General features: G+C 37.5%; 1 non-coding gene and 1 pseudogene across 1 annotated transcript; one reads left to right on the plus strand and one right to left on the minus strand.

Moving 5' to 3' along the window:
• Window positions 1-2308: 2308 nt before the first annotated feature.
• Window positions 2309-2436, minus strand: LOC125146879 (uncharacterized; annotated as a pseudogene).
• A 12202-nt stretch (window positions 2437-14638) lies between these two features.
• On the plus strand, window positions 14639-14802 carry LOC125147578 (U1 spliceosomal RNA). Its single transcript, XR_007145243.1, has one exon. It is a non-coding gene; the product is annotated as a U1 spliceosomal RNA (small nuclear RNA).
• The last annotated feature ends 5237 nt before the right edge of the window (window positions 14803-20039 follow it).

Genomic DNA, 20039 nt, shown 5'->3' on the forward strand with positions numbered 1-20039 from the left:
TCTCTTTCCCCACAGGTTTTCCTTTTCCCTCATGAAGTCATTTCTTGGTGACCTATAACCAGTTCTTCACACTGTGTTTAGTGTCTAAAATGTAGACAGAGACTGATGTAACAATCCCTTCATGTGACTATCCACATAGCTATCTTAATATTAGAATTCAGTATTTGAGATTGTAGTTATAAGAACACTTCAAAACAGAGTCAATTGAATTTTAAAAGAAATTTGGCTATTTTATTGGACAGAAAAGAAAACGGATTTGGTTGATTTGCCATTTAGATTCCTAATTTCATCTGAGGCCTGCTGTCCCCTGAGATGAAGGGAAAAGGACTCTGGCCGGGCAGGTAACTCTAACCAGTTTTCAAGTGTCAAATCTGAGTAACTGTGCCCTAATTCTTTCGGTTCCTTTTTCCATTCTTCCTCTCAAAGAATCTTTTGCACGCAAGGGTTTTATGTTGTTGTTGTTTTTCAAAAAAGAAATATATCTCAAATTCTTGAACCTTTCTTTGTAGCTTTGCCCCTTGGTGTGGAAATCTCCAGGATGCAAAAGAAAGGAGAAACTCAAAACATTCATCTTCATTAAAAACAAACAAAAACGGAACAAAATGAAACGAAACAAAACAAAAACCAGATAATTCTAATGACCAGGTAACAAAACCTTTTACCAATGATTTTGTTTTTTAGGTTTTTACATTAAATTCTTTTAAAATCTTGAAGAAATGACTAATTGAGTTATCATTGGCCCTTGCTTATAAACTGGTTTATATGGTAAACCACTCTGTAATTTTTGTTATAATTCTTTGAAGGAGTTCACAGAACTGAGTGGCATTGACCTAACAAAGCCCCTCTGCTCCCATCTACTTATTTCTGAGAATGGGATTTCTCAGTGCTTAAATGTGTAAAAATGAGAATATAGGAATAGATATAACGATGACCCAGTCACATTCTAGCAAAAAGCAAGATTCATCTATGAAGACGTGAATTTACAGGTAAACACTTATTAAGAAATTAATTTTTCCAAAAATACTTTAAAAATCTTTTTTAATGTTTTTATTTATTTTTGAGAGACAGAGCACAAGCAGAGGAGAGGCAGAGAGACAGGGAGACACAGAATCCCAGAATCTGAAGCAGGCTGCAGGCTCTGAGCTGTCAGCACAGAGCCTGACGCGGGGCTAGAACTCTCCAACCACAAGATCATGATCCCAGCCGAAGTCGGCTGCTTAACTGACCAAGCCACCCAGGCGCCGCCAAAAACGCTTTTTAAATAATTGTACTTCAAAATCTGCCACGTGTTTATGCTTTTGTTCAAGTTTTTAACCAATAATAATGAAATTAATAAGTCAAAAGAAGCAGAAGCACAAACTGTATGGCAACAGAAAATTTAAATTTTGAATTGTCTCAGTGGCCACAGTATCGATATATGGCTGGCAAACACTAAAACGAATCAACCTAATCGGTAAACGTTTTGTAGAGAAACTGCAAGGACGTGAACTCTGGAGCTCTTTGCCTTTGAAAGGCTCACAAAGGTGTGAGTGGTGGCGATTTTAGGGATGGCAGGAATTGCCCAGAAACCAAAGGCCCTTCCTCTGTGTCTCTGAATTCCACACCTTGCAGGGTTTTCATAACACTGAAGGAGGGGAAAGGGGCCTTTAAAATAACAGGTGTTTAATTTTTTCACAAATTAATTTCAGTAGGGGCAGAGGCACATTTAACTTTGTTTAGAAAATTAAGCGAGCATGGCAGTTTGCCCCTGGGCGTTGTGAAGAAACTTTGTACCCCTTCAGAGCAGCGTCACCAGCTTGTGCATTTCCTGGGGATAGCGACAGAGTTTGGCGTGTTGATGGATCCTAGACCTCTCCTCCATCACACTCCATAACGGGTCAGTAGAAAGACTGTTAGGTCATGAGGACCAGCCTTTGCAAAAGCAGGGATAAGAATCCAGGCGTCACCAAGTATCATCTCTGAAGTATCATCATCTGCCTGACATCTTTTTTTCAGAGGGCCCTTTCTCTCTGAAACTTCACTTGCTTTCATAAATGGTTAAATGGACAATTCTGAAGTGTCCTCTTTCTGGTCTTTCCAGTGGAAAAACTCTGAAAGTAGTCTGAGCTGACATTGTAGACTTTTATATTTTCTTGATAGAAGTATCTCCTTGCAGGAGAGTTTAAATGTCTTTTAAAACAAAAACTGAAAAGCATTGTCAGTAGTTCTACGTTTCTAACAATTACCAAATTGACTGAGAGCATTTGAAAGTATCATGCTCTTCCTGTGTTTGCTTTTATTTAATATAGCTGTCTGGAAAGATAGACTGTCCTTTTCAGGAAGGGCAAAATTGATCTTGATTAGTATTACTGTTGTATCAATGCATTAGTTTTTAATTAGTGGTAATCGTGCCCCGGGTAGCCCTCATTGGCTACGATACTGCCACGGGACAAAACTTCAACGCAGTAGATTGTGGAGAAAGCAATGTGGTGTTGGTACAAGAGCAGCGACTTTGAGTATAAATAGTACCTGACTTGAATCCTGATTCTCTCACCTTTGTTTCTTTAATTTTTATTTATTTATGAGACAGAGGGCGACAGAGAATCTCAAGCAGGCTCTGCACTGCCAGCACAGAACTGGATGCTGGGCTTGAACTCATGACCCATGAAATCATGACCTGAGCCCAAACCCAGAGTTGGACGCTTAACCCACTGAGCCACGCAGGCGCCCCCATCACCTTTTTTAAACATTTACTTTAGATATTTGGTTAATTGTTATGTAATTGACACTTCATAATTTTAAAAATATCAAACATTGCTAATTTGTGAAGACTAGATGAATACTTTGTATTTATATAAACATATGTATCATATGATTAATTCATATATTCTGGCAATATGTCTCAAAGGGATGGGGGCCAATATTAAAAGGTAATATTTTTGAAATGTATTTTATTATAATAATAGATAAAAACAAGTTCTTCCCTATTATACAAAATAGTATAATAGAAAAGAGCTTGGAAAATTCACACAGTTCTCTGCCTCCTTTCTTTGAGCCTGTTTTTGTCTGTTTTAAATAACTGAGTTGGATTTCTTGACATTATTTTCGAATCTAACATTTTGGTGTTCCTCATCACAGAAATCAATTTATCCTTAACCTCACAAGATGTATTTCCCTTGATGGGAAACCTAAGAACACACCTATCAGAGTTCTAATTCTTCCTTACAGTATAGGTCTCCTCTAACCTGAGTCATATTTACAGGCCTTCTTTTTTTTTCATAATTTGTGTAGATTTGGCACTCTTGGGTATGAAGTAAGAGTAAATGGTATAACATAAAGAGTGCGCTATTACACTACACTAAACCTGTTATAACAGTAACCTTTTAAAACAGGAATATTAATTTTATCCCTTATCTTTTTTTTTCCTTGCAGGTAGTTAACATACAATGTAATATTAGTCGCAGGTGCACCGTATAGTGATTCCACACTTCTGTACAACACCTGGTGCTCATCACAAGTGTACTCTTTAATCCCCATCTTACCCTATTTACACCTACTTCCCCTCTGGTCAGTATTACTTTGTTCTATATAATTAAGAGTGTGTTTCTTGGTTTTCCTCTCTCTCTCTTTCATCCTATGATTGTTTGCTTTGTTTCTTAAATTCCACATACGAGTGAAATCGTACGGTATTTCTCTTCCTCTGACCGACTTATTTCACTCAGCATAATACTCTCTAGCTCCTTCCATGTCATTACAAATGGGAAGGTTTCATTCTTTTTTGTGGTCGAGTAGTTTTGCATTGTATATACATACCACATCTTCTTAATGCATTCATCAGTTGATGGACATTTGGACTTTTTCCATAATTTGGCTATTCTAGATAATGCTGCTATAAATGTTGGGGTGCATGTATCCCTTTGAATTAGCATTTTTGTATTCTTTAGGTAAATAACTAATAGTGTAATTGCTGGATCAGTATCCTTTATCTTGAATGTGTTTTGGCATCTTTTATGTTGATCTACTTTGAGTGAATACATTACAAGAGCAGGTGTTAATTTGGAGTGTTCACATCCTTACTACTCCAAGATAACAGTGTGATTTCCTTTGGGGAATAGGTGCACTTTAACTCTGCATACCTTACCAGTATCCCCTTGAGCATGAACATGCAGTGTGAAATTCTCATTGCCTTTGTAGATGTGATTTTAGGGATCAATTCCAAACTAAGTAGAGAAATTGATGTACTATTACTAAGTTACAGTCACAGATGTTGACTTTAGGCCTGATTAAAATTAAAATTATGAATATTCATAATTCTAAAATTCTCAGAGAATAAAGTAGCATTTTAGATACAGAGATACATATATAGACAGTAATATCATCTTGTAAAATAAATGCTGTCATTTAGTTAATGTGCTTGTCATTACTTAGTGCTAATTATGTTTCAGAAGGTAAAATTATAAATGTTGCTTTTATAACTTTACACATTCCGTCTTCAAACACACAGGCATATGTGTGTGCGTGCACACACACACACACATACACACAATTACATGGTTGCTATGGTAAAATGATTTCCCTGAAAAAAATGTTTGCTTCAATTTGTTACAATCAAATTTATTATATTCTCAACAAGCTTTGTGCTTTTGAGCAGATAAGTTTTAACTCGTGTGGGGATGATTGTTATTCAACTGACATACAAAAATCCAGCATAAAGGCCTTTTTGTATTTTTGTATTTCTTCAGTAACACTTAAGAGATCCTTGCCAAGTGCAAAGAAATCTTTCCTATGTTGCTAAATGTTGTTTTAACACTTGAAGATGTTTATCCTGCATCTTTATAATTTACTAAAAGATGTTTAAACTTAAATTATCTTCTACTTGGCTAACATTCCGTGAATTCAGATATAAAGACATCCTTATAATTCCATATCCTAACCTCTTACTAAAATGAGAATTGAAATTAAAATCCAAATAGCCTAATTTTGTACATTGATGTTTTTAAAAAACTAAAAAAATCAAATTTCTTTGTCATTTTTAAATTTTATTTATTTATTTTGTGTGTGTGAGAGAGAGACAGAGCGCACATGCAGGAGGGGCAGAGAGAGAAGGAGAGAGAGTCCCAAGCAGGCTCCTTGCTGTCAGTGCAGAGCCCAACACAGAGCCCAGACCCACAAACTGTGAGATCATGACCGGAGCTAAAACCAGGAATTGGACACTTAACTGACTGAGCCACCCAAGTGCCCCACAGAGTTGTCAAAATCATTCTTAAAATCTCTAATAGGAAATTTCTATACTGTTCTTAATATGTCTACTATTTTTTCCCTCTTATGTTAGAATGCTTTTTCTTTAGATAAGAAACAACTGAGCGGTTGTTTCACTTACAGTCAGAACTCCACTAAAAATATGTGCCCCTTACAAAAGAATCGCACTCAGATAGATCAGATGCTCATATTATGAAAGCCACGGTGGACTTTAGACAAACTGAGTGAGCATCAGATGCAAGTTTCCCTTCTCATCTAGTTTATGTTCTTTTGTGAGAGGGGCCAAGGATAGGAATTTATTATTTATATTTCATCTTTCCTTCCTTTTTTATTCATTTTGGCTGAGTGACTTCTATTTCAATTTCTCTATGTTAAATATGTATACAAAATAAGACTCCATTATAAAATATTTTTTCTATTTACAAAGAGATAACTATTGATATGGTTCTTAACAAAAATGCTGAAAATATTATTAATCAGTGTAGTTTAGGTTAATGTGTGTACGAGTTTTTATAAAAATAAAAAAAAATTGCATCATTCTGACATAGTGCTGATTTTTGTATGAAGTTAGACAAGGTAAAGATACTCTTTGACCAACTGAGTTGGCAACTAAGAATATATTTCTAAATCAAATGCAGCATATATTTTGTTCAAAAATTTTCTTTGGAGTTAAAATGGATCTGTAGAATGTCTTCTGACCGTGTTATATGATTTTTCAATACCTGTCACAGGAGGCAAATTTTTTTTGATTTTTTAATGTTTATATATTTTTGAGAGAGAGAGAGAGAGAGAGAGAGAGAGAAAGCTGGGGAGGGGCAGAAAGAGGGAGATACAGAATCTGAAGCAGGGTCCAGCCTCTGAGCTGTCAGGACATAACCTTACATGGGCTCGAACTCAGGAACCATGAGATCATGACCTGAGTCAAAGTCAGATGCTTAACTGACTGAGCCACGCAGGTACCCCGTAAAATATATTTTATCTGCTCATCACTACTATCTTTTTTGGAAAAAAATAACTAGTTATATCTTTTACAATTTCTATGATAGTAACAGTGTGACATTCAAATCAAATTTTTAATATAAAGGATTTTGCTTTTCAGTAGTTGTTCACCAAATGAGTAAGTTTAGAAATCTGTGGCAGACATCCTCTCAAGACAGCCACTATTCAATCCTTCCCACCCCATGTATTCAGGCAATTATATTCAATCAAAACCTAGAGTCTGTTTCACCTACCCTTAACCTGGGCTGGCCTTGTTACTTCCTTTGGTTAACATAATGTGAGTCACTGATGCTGTCCAAATATCAGATCTGGTTACTTATTTATTCAGTTATTTACAGTTGACATGCATTTGACATATAGTGCTGTGTAAGTTCAAGGTGTACGACATGCTAGCTTGGTCCGTTTATATATCGTAATATGATCCCCATTGTAGCAAGAATTAGCACCTATATCACATCCTGTAATTATCATTTCTTTTTTGCGGTAAGAACAATTAGGATCTAGTCTCTTATGACGTTTGATTACTATAATACAATATTGTTGTTTATATTCACTTAATCTCCAGGATTTATTCCAGGAGATTTATTTATCTACCAGTTGCAAGTTTGCACCCTTCATGTTATTTCAGGTCTGGTAGTTGAAGTGTAAGAAGTTCAGCAGTTTCTGGAGAAAGACACGCACCATGTAGCAAATCCCACTTTCCCAAGGCTACCACATTGGAAGGAAGCTCAATCATGCTACTCAGAGATGCAACATGGAACAGAACTGAGGAATCTGGACGGCAGTGCAACTGAGACTCTGACTTAGACCTAAGTTGAGTAATCTCAGCTGACCACAACCATTCCAGCTATCCCAGCCAAGATCTCAGATACTACAGAGAAGACATAGTCATTGCTGCCCTGCCTTATCTGAATTCCCTAATCTAAAAAAAAAATCATAAGGAACTGAAATGGTTTTTCTTTGGGGTAAGTCATTATATAGCCCTAGATTAATATAACATAGTCTTATTTGGAGGACCAGATTGTGCTACATCTGATAAATGATAATAACAGTAAAAATAATTACTATTTTTTGATCTCTTACTTTGGTTAAGTAGGGATTTTATACATAAACTCATATATAATTTTTATTATAACCTTCAGAGGTAGGCACTATTATTGACCTGCAGAAACTAAGACTTGGAGAAAAGACTGTAGGAGATATATCATGAAGGAGAAGTTCCTAGAACTCTCTCCCCATTCTCCTGAAAGAGAAGTAAACACAGAGACTTATGGTGACAAAAAGACTAAGGCTCACAATTTGTAATATTGAATTTGCGTTTTATAATAATTCCATTGAGAGAAGCCAGAGACTCAATCTGCCACACAACTTCTTAAAATATCAAGATCTAAGTACTTATTTTCTACATGAGTAAACCCTAAACCCTATCCAAGAGCTTTGAGTGTGCTCAGGCGACCCTTAATTTAGAAAAATGAAACATCATGACCTGAAGGAGAGGAAAGAAGTCATAGTCATAAATTGGCAAACTTCAAAAAGACTGCCTAGAAGGATACTGGAAACTTACATTTGAAGGTCAGGTTTTATACAGAAAAACCCATATGATACACAAAGTACTGTTTTTTTTTTCCTTGGAAATTAAATATTGAAGATCTATTCAGTCACTGCTATCTTTGGAAAAGTGAAATAAAAAGAAACTTTTTATTGCCTGAGATGTAAAAGTTTAGGTTGTATCATGTGGTCCTGATGATTAGAGAGACAGAGTTCCTCTTCAGAATCTTTCCGTCTCAACAATGGCACGTCCTGGCACATCCAATTTCAGCTATTTTAGGAACTCAACTCAACTTGTTCTTCTTTTTGAGTTTTGGCACATGCTGATTTCAGGTTAACAGTAGTTGAGAGAGAAACAGAAACTTCAGAAATGCCACAAATGTCACAGAAAGAGACAATTTCTTATAGGATAGAAATCCACAGAAAATATGCTATTGAGGAGCTGTTTTCTTTCTCATCTACTACATGCTCAAGATGTTAACCTCATGTTTCTCCTCTTACACAATAGTAAATCTGCTGAAAATTAAACAGAGTAACTAATCTGAGTCTGAAGTCTATAAAGAAAACCAGGGGAAGGTACTATAGTTAGAAAAGGCTTTTGGAATTTGGAAGAGGGGTGATTTCCCTTCTAATCAGATGAGGAGTGTTTAGAACAGCCTTTTTAGAGATGAGTCTACTGATGAATTTGGAAACGAGTTAATAAAGTAAGTTATAGGCCATATAAAATTATGTGACTCTTGTGGGATTTGTGTGTTTAGGAAAGTTATGACTTAATTGTGGAGAAAAAGACTACCATTTTTATTGTTTGGATTAAGATAGGATAGAGTTTGAATTCCAAGTCTATAATATTTTTAGAATTTTTTTAAATTTATTTTGAGAGGGAGCAAGCACAAGCAAGGGAGGAGCAGAGAGAGAAGGAGAGAGATTCCCAAGTCAGTTCCATGCTCAGCGTGGTACCTCGTGTGGGGCTCGATCTCATGCCTGAGAGTGGAAGACCCTTTAATGATGACCTGAGCTGATATCAGGATGGAGCCATCCAGGTGACCCCCAAGTCTTTCATACTTTTGATCTGTGGCTTATCCCTCTAAGCTAATATTTTTCCCTTTTATCCTAAAGGTAATAATTTCCAAGTGTCTAATTAATTAATGACTGTTTCTAAATATAATCAATAACTTAGATTATAAAATAAAATTTATCCAGGGGCACCTGGGTGGCTCAGTCGGTGAAGCGTCCAACTTTGTCTCAGGTCATGAACTCATGGTTCCCGGGTTTGAGCCCCGCCTTGGACTCTGTGCTGACTGCACAGGCTCAGTGCAGCTCAGAGCCTGGAGTCTGCTTTTAATTCTGTGTCTCCCTCTCTCTCTGCCCTTCCCCCACTTGTGCTCTGTCTCTCTCTCAAAAATAAATAACATTAAAAAATTAAAAAAATAAAATAAAAAATAAAATTTATCCAAAATGAAGGACTGAAGATATGATTTCACTGATTTAAATAAACTGTCATATTAGAACCATAATAATTTAGGTATTTAGGCATTATGTAATTGTTTTTATAGATTTACTCAGAAAAACCTCACTTTTTATCATTTCCTTTTTTTTGTTTATTCATTTTTGAAAGAGAGAGACAGAGAGCACAAGTAGGGGTGGGATGGAGAAAGAGGGGGACACAGAAGCAGAAGCAGAAACAGGCTCCAGGCTCCAGGCTCCAGACTCCAGGTTCCAGGCTCCGAGCTGTCAGCACAGAGCCCGACACGGGGCTCGAACCCACGAACCGCGAGATCATGGCCTGAGCCAAAGTCGGACGTCCAACCGACTGAGCCACCCAGGCGCCCCAATATCATTTCCGTAAAGTGACTTCACGTTATGTTCTTCCAGTAACCAATGATGATAGTAGTGTTTTTAGCAGAAAACATCATCTTCAAGCCCTCAGCTATAGCTCTGGGATGGGAATAGGGGTGCAGATCGGGGCAGAGACAAGTTGTTTAGGATACCTGGAAATGTTCCTACTTTGTGAGCCTTAAGGACTTAATAACACTTTCATTCTTCCCTCTCTACATTCATCTTGAAAAGGTGCCCAACAAATTCCTTCCAGCAAGCAAACAACGGCGTCCAGAAAACCAGGTTTGGTCCTGCACTAGAAAGCGGTATTCAAACAGGGGGCCCAGCTATTCAGTAAGAAACTCATGCCAGCTAATTCAGACTTTCACTCGAAGATTGAATATGACCAGCGCTGCTTCCAGCACCTGTAGCAGATGGTCAGCGGAGCCGACACTGCCCCAGTCAGCACATCTCCGTCTTTAAATCCCCATGTACAAGTCACAGATGGCAGGGGGAGTGTCACTCTGTGGGTCATGGGCTCTGAAAACAGACCTCAGCCCACCTGAGACACACTGCTAAAGACATGCCTGCCTCGACTGAAAATGAGCCAAATCCAGGCTCTGCCCTGGGATAATCAGAGCACTGGACAAAAACCAGTGCAAACTCTAAGTGTGTATCTGCAGAGTGAGGGCTTATATGCACCCAGTATATTTAAATCTCGACTACAACACACATAAAAATCGTTAACAGAAACAAAAAGCTAATTTTTTTTTCAATTTCTTCTTCCTCTCTTTGAATCTAGTAGCAAGAACGTCTTATAGGCGAAACGGAAACAAATGTTTTCTCACCCTCCCCTCCTCCAAACCCCTTGACTTTAATGAAAGGTTACCACAGGATGGAAAGGTCCTGTAAGCCTGTTTTGTTTGCTCAGGCAACAGTTATTAGAATTGGCCACCACTGTTGAAAAATCATGAAGTATCCATCTACACATCTATTTTGCTTGTATACCTTAGAAAAATAAAGACCATTTCATCTTAGCTCGTTGGAATATCTGGCCATGACCTCAGTGGAGATGTGTGCGTCACTAGTGTGCTAAGATGACAGATGCCAGACTTTTCCTGCTGACTTACACCTGGGCTGCATCACTCATGGATGTCACATGCCTGGTCCCTAGTTTGGAACATTTGAAACACTTGTTCTCAAACTCTAAAGTGTCTCATATCACCCAGAGGGCTTGTTGAACAGATTGTTCCAGCCCATTCCCAGGGTTTCTGATTCTATAGTGTCTTGAGGCTCAAAAATATGCATTTCTAAAAAGTTTCCAGATGATACTGATGATGCTGTTCTGGAGACTGTAACTGAGAACTATTCCTCTAGAACTAAAGTCAATCAACTAATATTTGTAGTATGTTCTTAATCCAGTATCGTTTTCTATGGCACTTATGAGAAGAAGTTCCCTCAAGTAACATGAACTCCATGGGTGTATTAATTTGCTATGGCTGTTATAACAAAAGACCACACACAGAGTGACTCAAATGACAGGAATTTTTAGTTTTCATTTTGTTTAAGTGTATATATTTACTTTGAGAAAGAGAACAAGCTGGGGGCGGGCAGAGAGAGAGGAGTACAGGGGATCTGAAGTGGACTCCGTACTGACAGCAGAGTCCGATGTGGGGCTTGAACTCACAAACCATGAGATTATGACCTGAGCTGAAGTCAGATACCTAACCAGCTGAGCCACCCAGGCGCCCCCCAAAAAATTTATTTTTTAACAGTTCAGAGGCAGGAAGTTGAAGATCAAGGTGCCAGTAGGGTTGCGTTCTTCTGAGGTCTCTCTCCTTGGCTCAAAGATGGCAGCCTTCATGGGGCCTCTTCACATGGTCTTCCCTGTGGGAGCATCTCCCTGTGTTGCCCTGGGGCCTCCATCCAGAACATCCCAAAGGTGTTGCTGAAGGTTCTTGGTCTTATCACCAGAAAAAAATCAAAGACAGATGTGCAACACAGTGGACTAGTGAAACAAGTGGGACAGTTTATTTTAGTTCATTTATTTATTTATTTTTATTTATTTTTATTTTTTGATTTTTATTTTTGAGGGAGAGACCAAGAGCTCGCAAGCAGGTGAGGTAGGAACAGAGACAGAGACAGTGAGAGAGAGAGAGATGAGGGGTGGAGGGAAGACAAGTGTGAAAGTTTATTAAAGCAAAAGAATACTCTAGAGATTTGGGAGTGAGTGAACTTGAGAGACAGAGAGTGAGCGAGCGAGCTGTGCACCATAGGAGTTGAGTTCCTAACTTTTATTGAGAGTTGTTAATTAGAAGGTGAATATTTATTGCTTGAATTGGAGATGCAAAGTTTCATGCTTTTTCTTCCTTATTTGGTCAGGGATTTCCTGTCATGGCACCCACCATTTAGGGCCTGTATAATTTGATTTGGCTTTTTGTAGAGTGTTGGCAGGACAGACCTCTGACTTTCCAGATAGCTGGTCATAACATCCTCCTTGTTGTTGACCTCCAGGTGTCCTGTTAGAAACTAACCAACTGCCACTCTAATACCAATGTCTTCCTCTTTTTATAAGGATACTGGTCGTAAAGGCCTTGGGCTCCACCATAATGCCTTCATTTTCACTTAGTCACATATTTAAAGACCTTATCTCTAAATATAGTTATGGTCACTATATTAGTCAGGGTTCTCCAGAGAAACAGAACTAAGGGGATAAAGAGAGGGAGGGAGAGAGAGAGATCATGAAGGATTTTATAGAAAGTGATTATGGAGGCTGAGAAGTCACATGACCTGCCAGCTGCAAGCTTGAAACTCAGGAAAGCTGATGGTGTAATTTAGTCCAGGTTCTAAGGCAAAAGAACCAGGGGAGCTGATGTTCAAGGGCAGGAGAAGATGGATGTCACAGCTCAATCAAAGAGCAAATTCACTTTTTGTCTGCCTTTTTCTTCTATTCAGACCTCAATAGATTGGATGATGCCTTAGTACTTTGGTGAGGGAGATTGTCTTTACTTAGTCTACTGACTCAAATGCTAATCTCTTCTAGAAACACCTTCACAGATTCCCCCAAGAGTAATGTTTTACTACCTGTTTGGGCATCCTTTACGCCAGTCAAGTGACACATAAAATTAACCATCACAATTATATTTGGAAGTGCTGGGTATTGGGACTTCCACATATGAATCTGTCAGGGACACAACTCAGCTCACAACAGTGAGGCAAAACAAATCACATGAAGTAGAAACTTATAAAACTTTTCATACAAACTTTAGGCTGCCTTAGCCTTATCCTCAGAGGAACTTGAAATTCTATCTAGGCCACTATCTAGTGTTTGAAAAACATTATCACAAGTTTGCAGTCAGTGTTTCTGAATCCTGTGGCTAAATTTCCTCTTGGAGAATCCTTCCTTTCTTTTCTGTGTCTGGAACTATTCCTATCCACATGATATGTTTGTGGGTTTTAAATTGGTCCAGCTGCACTTAATGGGATAGTTGTCCACAATTTCATTAGGACAGATAAATATAAAGAAAAAAATAAGTATAAATTCCACCATCCATATGTCTATACCATTAATTTTTGGTGAACATTTTTTAAAACTTTAAATAACACTTTACTCATGGGGCACCTAGTGGCTCAGTTAGGTAAGGGTCCAACTTCGGCTCAGGTCAAGATCTCATGGCTCATGAGTTTGAGCCCCACATCGGACTCTGCATTGACAGCTTGGAGACTGGAGTCTGCTTTGTATTCTGTGTTCCCCCCTCTCTCTGCCCCTCCCCCACTCAAAAATAAACAAACATTATTATTTTCTTTTAATTTCCTCATGAATCCTCTCTCTCCCCCTCCTACCCTTCCCCCTTTTACTCCCCCTCCTTCTCCCTCCTCCTCCTTGCCCTTCTCCTCCTCCCCCTCCTCCTCCTCCTTCTTCTTCTTCTTCTTCTTCTTCTTCTTCTCCTCTCTATACTATATATACATAGTCTAAATTTGGTTGTGTATGCTATTTTCTTACTTATTTTTTCCAAGCAAAAATATAACTACAACACAGGTATTTTAATTTAACTTGATTTTTCTCAGTGCATTAAAGGGGTTAAGACCCTGGACTCTGGAATCAAAGACCTTGGATTAGAATCCTGGATTCTAGAAGCAGTATAATCTTGGTGATAAAAGAGTCTTACTTTTTACTGTTGTTAGGATTAAACAAGTTATAGTAAGTAAAGTACTTAGAACCATGACTATTGTATAGTAAGTATCATATAAATATTGGGTATTATTATAATTATTATATGAATATCAATTTATCTAAATATGTTTTAATAGTTGAGTAGTGTTTCTTTTTTTTAAGTTTCATTATTTCTTTATTCTGAGAGAAAGAGTGTGAGTGGGAGAGGGGCAGAGAGAGACAGAGAGAGAGAATCCCAAGCAGGCTCCACACCAGCAGTGGGGAGCCCAACACAAGGCTTGAACCTATGAACTGTGAGATCATGACCTGTGCTGAAACCAAAAGTTGGATGCTTAACCAACTGAGCTAACTAGGCACCCCTAGTATTTATTAATATGATCATGTTACTTTATTTAATTACATGTATATTGGTATGTATTTTTTGTTGTTATATTTAAAATGGTTGCAAACATGTTCAGCCATTTATGAATTATAAAGATGAGGAGTTTTGAACAATTACTATATTATTTTCTCAAGTAAATTCTTAGAAGTGGTAAATATTGATCAAATAATATGCATATTATTTCTTTTCAATAACCACACTGATATTTGAACATGTTATAATAATTTTATTCCAAGATAAATTTAATAGAGTAATTTACTTAGAATTTTGGTTATTTATTTTTGTTTCAAAGCATGATATTATATGCAATATGTCAAAACGCCACTTGAATTATACTATGAGTACACACACATACACACATATTCACATACGCTTTCACAAAACATTTTATAAATTAAACACCCGGGTTAGTAGTTTATATGATTGTTTTAGGTATTTTAAAGACAGCTTGTTGTTGGGTGGATTAAAAATAGAACAACAAAATACTTACCTGGCAGGGGAGATACCATGATCACGAAGGTGGTTTTCCTAGGGCAAGGCTTATCCACTGCACTCCGGATGTGCTGACCCCTGCGATTTCCCCAAATGTGGGAAACCCGACTGCATAATTTGGGGTAGTGGGGGACTGCGTTCGTGCTTTCCCCTGGAAAAAAAATAGAACAACAAAAAAAGAATACATAGATGACGTTTTTAAAATACAATAAATATAAAAAGAAAGAGTAAGGCATTTAAATGTATAACTTAAAATATCTGTGTCAACTGTAAGAATATAACGGCGTGTCAACAAATAAGAAATGTGACTAAGATTAAATCATGCCCTTTCGTGGTTAAGAAAAGCATGATGATCCCAAAAGAAAAGCAAGGAAGAGCTCATAGAAACATAATTGATTTAAATACAGAGGGGCGCTTGGCGGCTCAGTGTGTTAAGTTTCAGACTCTTGATTTCTGCTCAGGTCATGATCTCACAGTTTGTGAGTTTCAGCCCAGTGCCGAGCTCTTCTGCACTAACAGTGGGAGAGCCTATTTGGGATTCTTTCTCTACATATCTCACTGCCCCTCCCCTGCTTATGCTCTCTCTCTCTGAAGATAAACTTTAAATAAAATAAAATAAAATAAAATCACATAAAATAAAATACAAAATAAAATAAAATGTAAAATAAAGGAATATTTTATGTTTGCTAGTATTCAATAAAATATCATATCTCACTTATGGGATTAGTAAATATATTAAAAGTACAATAACAGATGCTCTATTATACTTTGTATGGAGTCTAAGTTGTTATAAAGCATTTAGCAAAATATAATTTGGGAGAACATGTAAGAAAAACTGTTAAACAATGAACGTAACCTTTCCTTCCACTTGTAAAGAGATATTTCAAAAAATATTCTGAAATTCTCAGTTTTTTTATAATTTTATTGTATAATGTGCTTTGTATTTTATTATGAATTACTTATATAATGTTTACAAAATAAAAGAAACACATAGAAAGTAATTTTATTAAAATTGCACAAGCAGGGGCGCCTGGGTGGCTCAGTTGGTTAAGCGTCCGACTTCGGCTCAGGTCATGATCTCGCGGTTCGTGAGTTCAAGCCCTGCGTCGGGCTCTGTGCTGACTGCTCAGAGCCTGGAGCCTGTTTCAGATTCTGTGTGTGTCTCTCTCTCTCTGACCCTCCCCCTTTCATGCTCTGTCTCTCTCTGTCTCAAAAATAAATAAACGTTAAAAAAAATTTAAAAAATTGCACAAGAAATCTGGAAAATGTAAAAGTATACACGTAGTGTTTCAAAATAAAAATAAACTATATGCTTGGGGGAAAAAAAAGCCTGGATGAAAACACATAAAAATAGTGTGTATGCTGGTTGCCTCCTGCTAGGAAAAATAATAATTGTTACAAGAAAATAATTATGACCAAGTTTAGAAGTAATAGAAGCGTTTCTTCCTCCCAAGTTTTTTGTTTCCTGTTTCGGAACAGGTTCTGATGAAAAGAAAACCTACCAGTGATATATTGTAGTAAGACACCAGAATGTGGTTCTGGGGTTTTTATTGGTTTGTTTGCTTGTTTATTATTTTCCATTATGGATAATGATAAGAAGCTACTGAGGAAGAATTGCTGGCCTCCTTTCCATGAGATACTGCAAACTTGATGTTTGTAGGGCCCTTTGTTTAATTTTCACTGTGTGCCACTTCTGTTTCTTCACCTGAACTATGTTTCTTGAAGGCTGAGATGAATGGAGGTTAAAATTCGCCTGGGCGGCTCAGTCCATTAAGCATCAGACTCTTGATTTGGGCTCAGGTTGTGGTCTCAGGGTTTGTGAGTTCTAGTGCTGCCTGGGGCTCTGTGCTGACAGTGCAGAGCCTGCTTGGGATTCAGTCTCTCTCCCTCTCTCTCTGCCCCTCCTCAGCTCGCTCTTGCTCTTTCTCTCTCAAAATAATAAACTTGAAAAAAAAAGAACTGCATGGTTGATAATATCATCATTAATCAACCAATTTTACATAACACCCATTTAAAAAAAAAAGAACCCTTTAAAAATTAGCAGTGTTAGTTCAAATATTAAAAATAGAGCATTAGAAGAGTGGCACCTGGGTGGTTTACTTGGTTGAACGCACGACTTTTAATTTCAACTCAGGCCATGATCTCACGGTTCATGAGTTTGAACCCCTGCATCAGGCTCTGTGCTCACAGCTTGAAGCCTGCTTGGGATTCTCTCTCTCCCTTTCTCTCTATCTCTCCCCTGTGTACTCTCTCTCTGGCTCTCTCTCTCTCTCTCTCTCTCTCTCTCTCTGTGTGTCTCTGAAAAATAAATAAACATTAAAAAAATTTACTCTGATCTACACAGTAGTAAGAAGGAAATGCCAACACTTTCCCCAGTTCTCACCAATTGTGTCATCTTCTTTTTGGTCCTACACATCGATGATGATGATGATGATGATGTTGATTTTGCATTGTCTTTGGTGTTTACCATGGGATTTGGTCCATAATTCATAGACAGACATGTGTTATCCATGCTTAACAAGTGCCTAAGATTTGAATCTCTGAAGAAATCACAATAGCTAACCTCAGCTGTCCTTTTGGGACTGGAAACAATTTTATTGAAGTCCACAATTGTCTTTCTGTGCATATAAAGGAAAATAAAATGATGCATCTCTTTTGGTCATTTGAGATTATAAATATTCGTTTAAGAAAAGCTATTTACAGTGTGTGTGTATGTGATGGGGAAATACTAGTTTTTGACTGAACTTTAGACTAATATAGGTATGCAATTTTGTATTCCAATCAAATAAATATCTAGAGAAAGCATATGCCTAAAAGCCAAATTGAATCATTTAGATAGTAAATACTAGATACTCTGTAAAAAGCATAAATTGTTACAAATTAGAGTACTTAAGGTCTATCTTAAGAAGAAGATAAGATTGAAAGATATGTGCAGTCAGGATTTATATAGGTGAATAAAAAAAAAAAATATATATATATATATATATATATATATATATATATATATATTTCCTGTGGAAACCAATTCTGCAAATATACACCAGGTATTAAAATTGGTGCATTTATGTATATCCTCTTCTAACAACTCTGCAAGGTGCTCATTATTATTCCATTTCATGCAAGGAAGTTAAATTTCAGTGCAGTTACATGGCTTTCTCAATTCATAGAGCTATGAAGTTTTAGACCTGGAATTCAAATATCATTCTGACACAAAAACCATAATATAGGAACTGAAGTTTAGGATTTAGGCATCTCAGTTGTGATGAAAATAGTAGTGTATACCTATAAAATATAGTAAGTCCCTAAACAATGGAAGTGGCAAAGGGGAAGAAGAGAAACATTATATATGATACCCAAGGAAGTGATACTTATTTTTTCCTCAGAAAGCTCAGTTTTCAGTACAGAGAACCATCTGTTTGTTCAATCTCAGTAGAAAATTAAACAAGCACACAAGTGAGAAAAATCTACAAAATTTTTCTCTTAAATATTCTCATTAATAACTCCTCATGTAATCCATCAGAAAGATTTTCATATTCTATTTACAAAATATAGTTTTCTCTCATCATATGGGTCAAAAGCACCCTTGAAACACAAAGTGGAATAGTTAAATGCTGTCACATGAGGGCTTCTATTCCATTCTCCCTTTTAAAAGAAGGGGATAATAATTGCCATCCCAACCTATTCAAAGACCCCAACCAATTTTGCTAGCAAAAGACCCTAAAATATCCATATAACCATTATTCTGGAAACATCGCACCTCTGGTAGTTGGGATTTATGTACTCCCAGCCTTAGACTTTTAGGTTTAATCTCTTTCAATGTATTTTATTCTATCAAACCTATTTCTAATGTGTGAGCCTCTCTATGTCTCTCAGGCTCAGTTGCTTTCTTTTTTCTTTCTTTCTTTCTTTCTTTCTTTCTTTTTCTTTCTTTCTTTCTTTCTTTCTTTCTTTCCTTCTTTTTAAGTTTATTCATTTATTTTGAGAGAGAAAGAAAGTGAAGGGGCAGAGAGAGGGGGAGAGAGAGAATCCCAAGCAGGCTCCACCCTGTCAGCACAGAGCCTGACATGGGGCTTGAACCCACGAACCACAAGATCATGACCTGACCCAAAATCAAGAGTCAGATGCTTCACCGAATGAGCCACCCAGGCATCCCAGCTCAGTTACTTTCTTTACTGATTCTTGCAAGTGCTTAGAAGATATTTTTTACATTTTATTAATGTAGGAAAGATTATAGCCACATGAACAAACTATTTTAAGAACTAAACATGAGATTGATTCTAATGGGGAGGATAGTAGCACTCTGTGTGCAGAGCTGTCTACATAGTTTCCCCCAAACATGTACACAACTAGATGTTTTGATGACCATTAACTGTGTAGTTTGAACAACAGAAATTTATTCTTTCATAGATAGAGACTGGAAATCTGAGATCAGGGTTCCAGTGGGCTTGGTTTCTGGTGAAAGCCTTCATCCTGGCTTATAGATGACCACCTTCTCATTGTGTCCTCACACACCTTGTGTGCACATGGAAAGACAGTCAGTCCTGATCTCTATTCCTCTTCTCATAATCTCCAGTCCTATGGGATTATGGTTCCACCCTTATGACCTCATTTAACCTTATTACCTCCACAAAGGCCCTATCCTCAAGTATAGTCACATTGCGGGTTAGAGCTCCAGCATATGAACTTTGCAAGACGCAAACATTTAGTCCAGGACATTTCTCCCCTGGCTCACCAAAATTCATACCCTCACATGCAAAATGCATTATTCTTGTTCCAACAGCTCCAAAGTTTTAACTCATTCCAGCATCAACTCTAATTTTTTTAAAAAATATTTATTTATCTTTGAGAGAGAGAGGCAGAGAGTGCGTGAGCAGGGGAGGGGCAGAGAGAGAGGGAGACACAGAATGCGAAGCAAACTCTAGGCTCTGAGCTGTCAGCACATGAACCACGAGATCATGACTTCAGCTGAAGTCAGATGCTCAACTGACTGAGCCACCCACATGCCCCATGTCAACTCTAAATTTTACACTCTGAAGTCTCATCTAAAAAATGTCATCTAAATGAGATATGCAAGAGACTCATGATCTGATTCACCTGAGGCAAAATTCCTATATATCTATGAAACCAGAGAAGTTGTGAGCTTCTATGATACAATGGTAGGACGAGAAAAGCATGGGCATTCCCATTTCAACAGGGAGAAACCGGAAAGAAAACAAAGGTGACCTGTCTCCCACAAATCCAAACATGAGTAAGGCAAATTCCATTAGATTTTAAGGCTGGAGAATAATCCTCTTTGGTTTGGCCATTAGCACTCTAGGCAAACCGACTGGAGGAGTAATGTCACTCTTTCAGCTCTGCAGCATTTCTGTGACACTTCCGCGGTCCGTGAGG

Source organism: Prionailurus viverrinus, chromosome A1 (genome assembly GCF_022837055.1).
Source record: "Prionailurus viverrinus isolate Anna chromosome A1, UM_Priviv_1.0, whole genome shotgun sequence".
Lineage (NCBI taxonomy): Eukaryota > Metazoa > Chordata > Mammalia > Carnivora > Felidae > Prionailurus > Prionailurus viverrinus.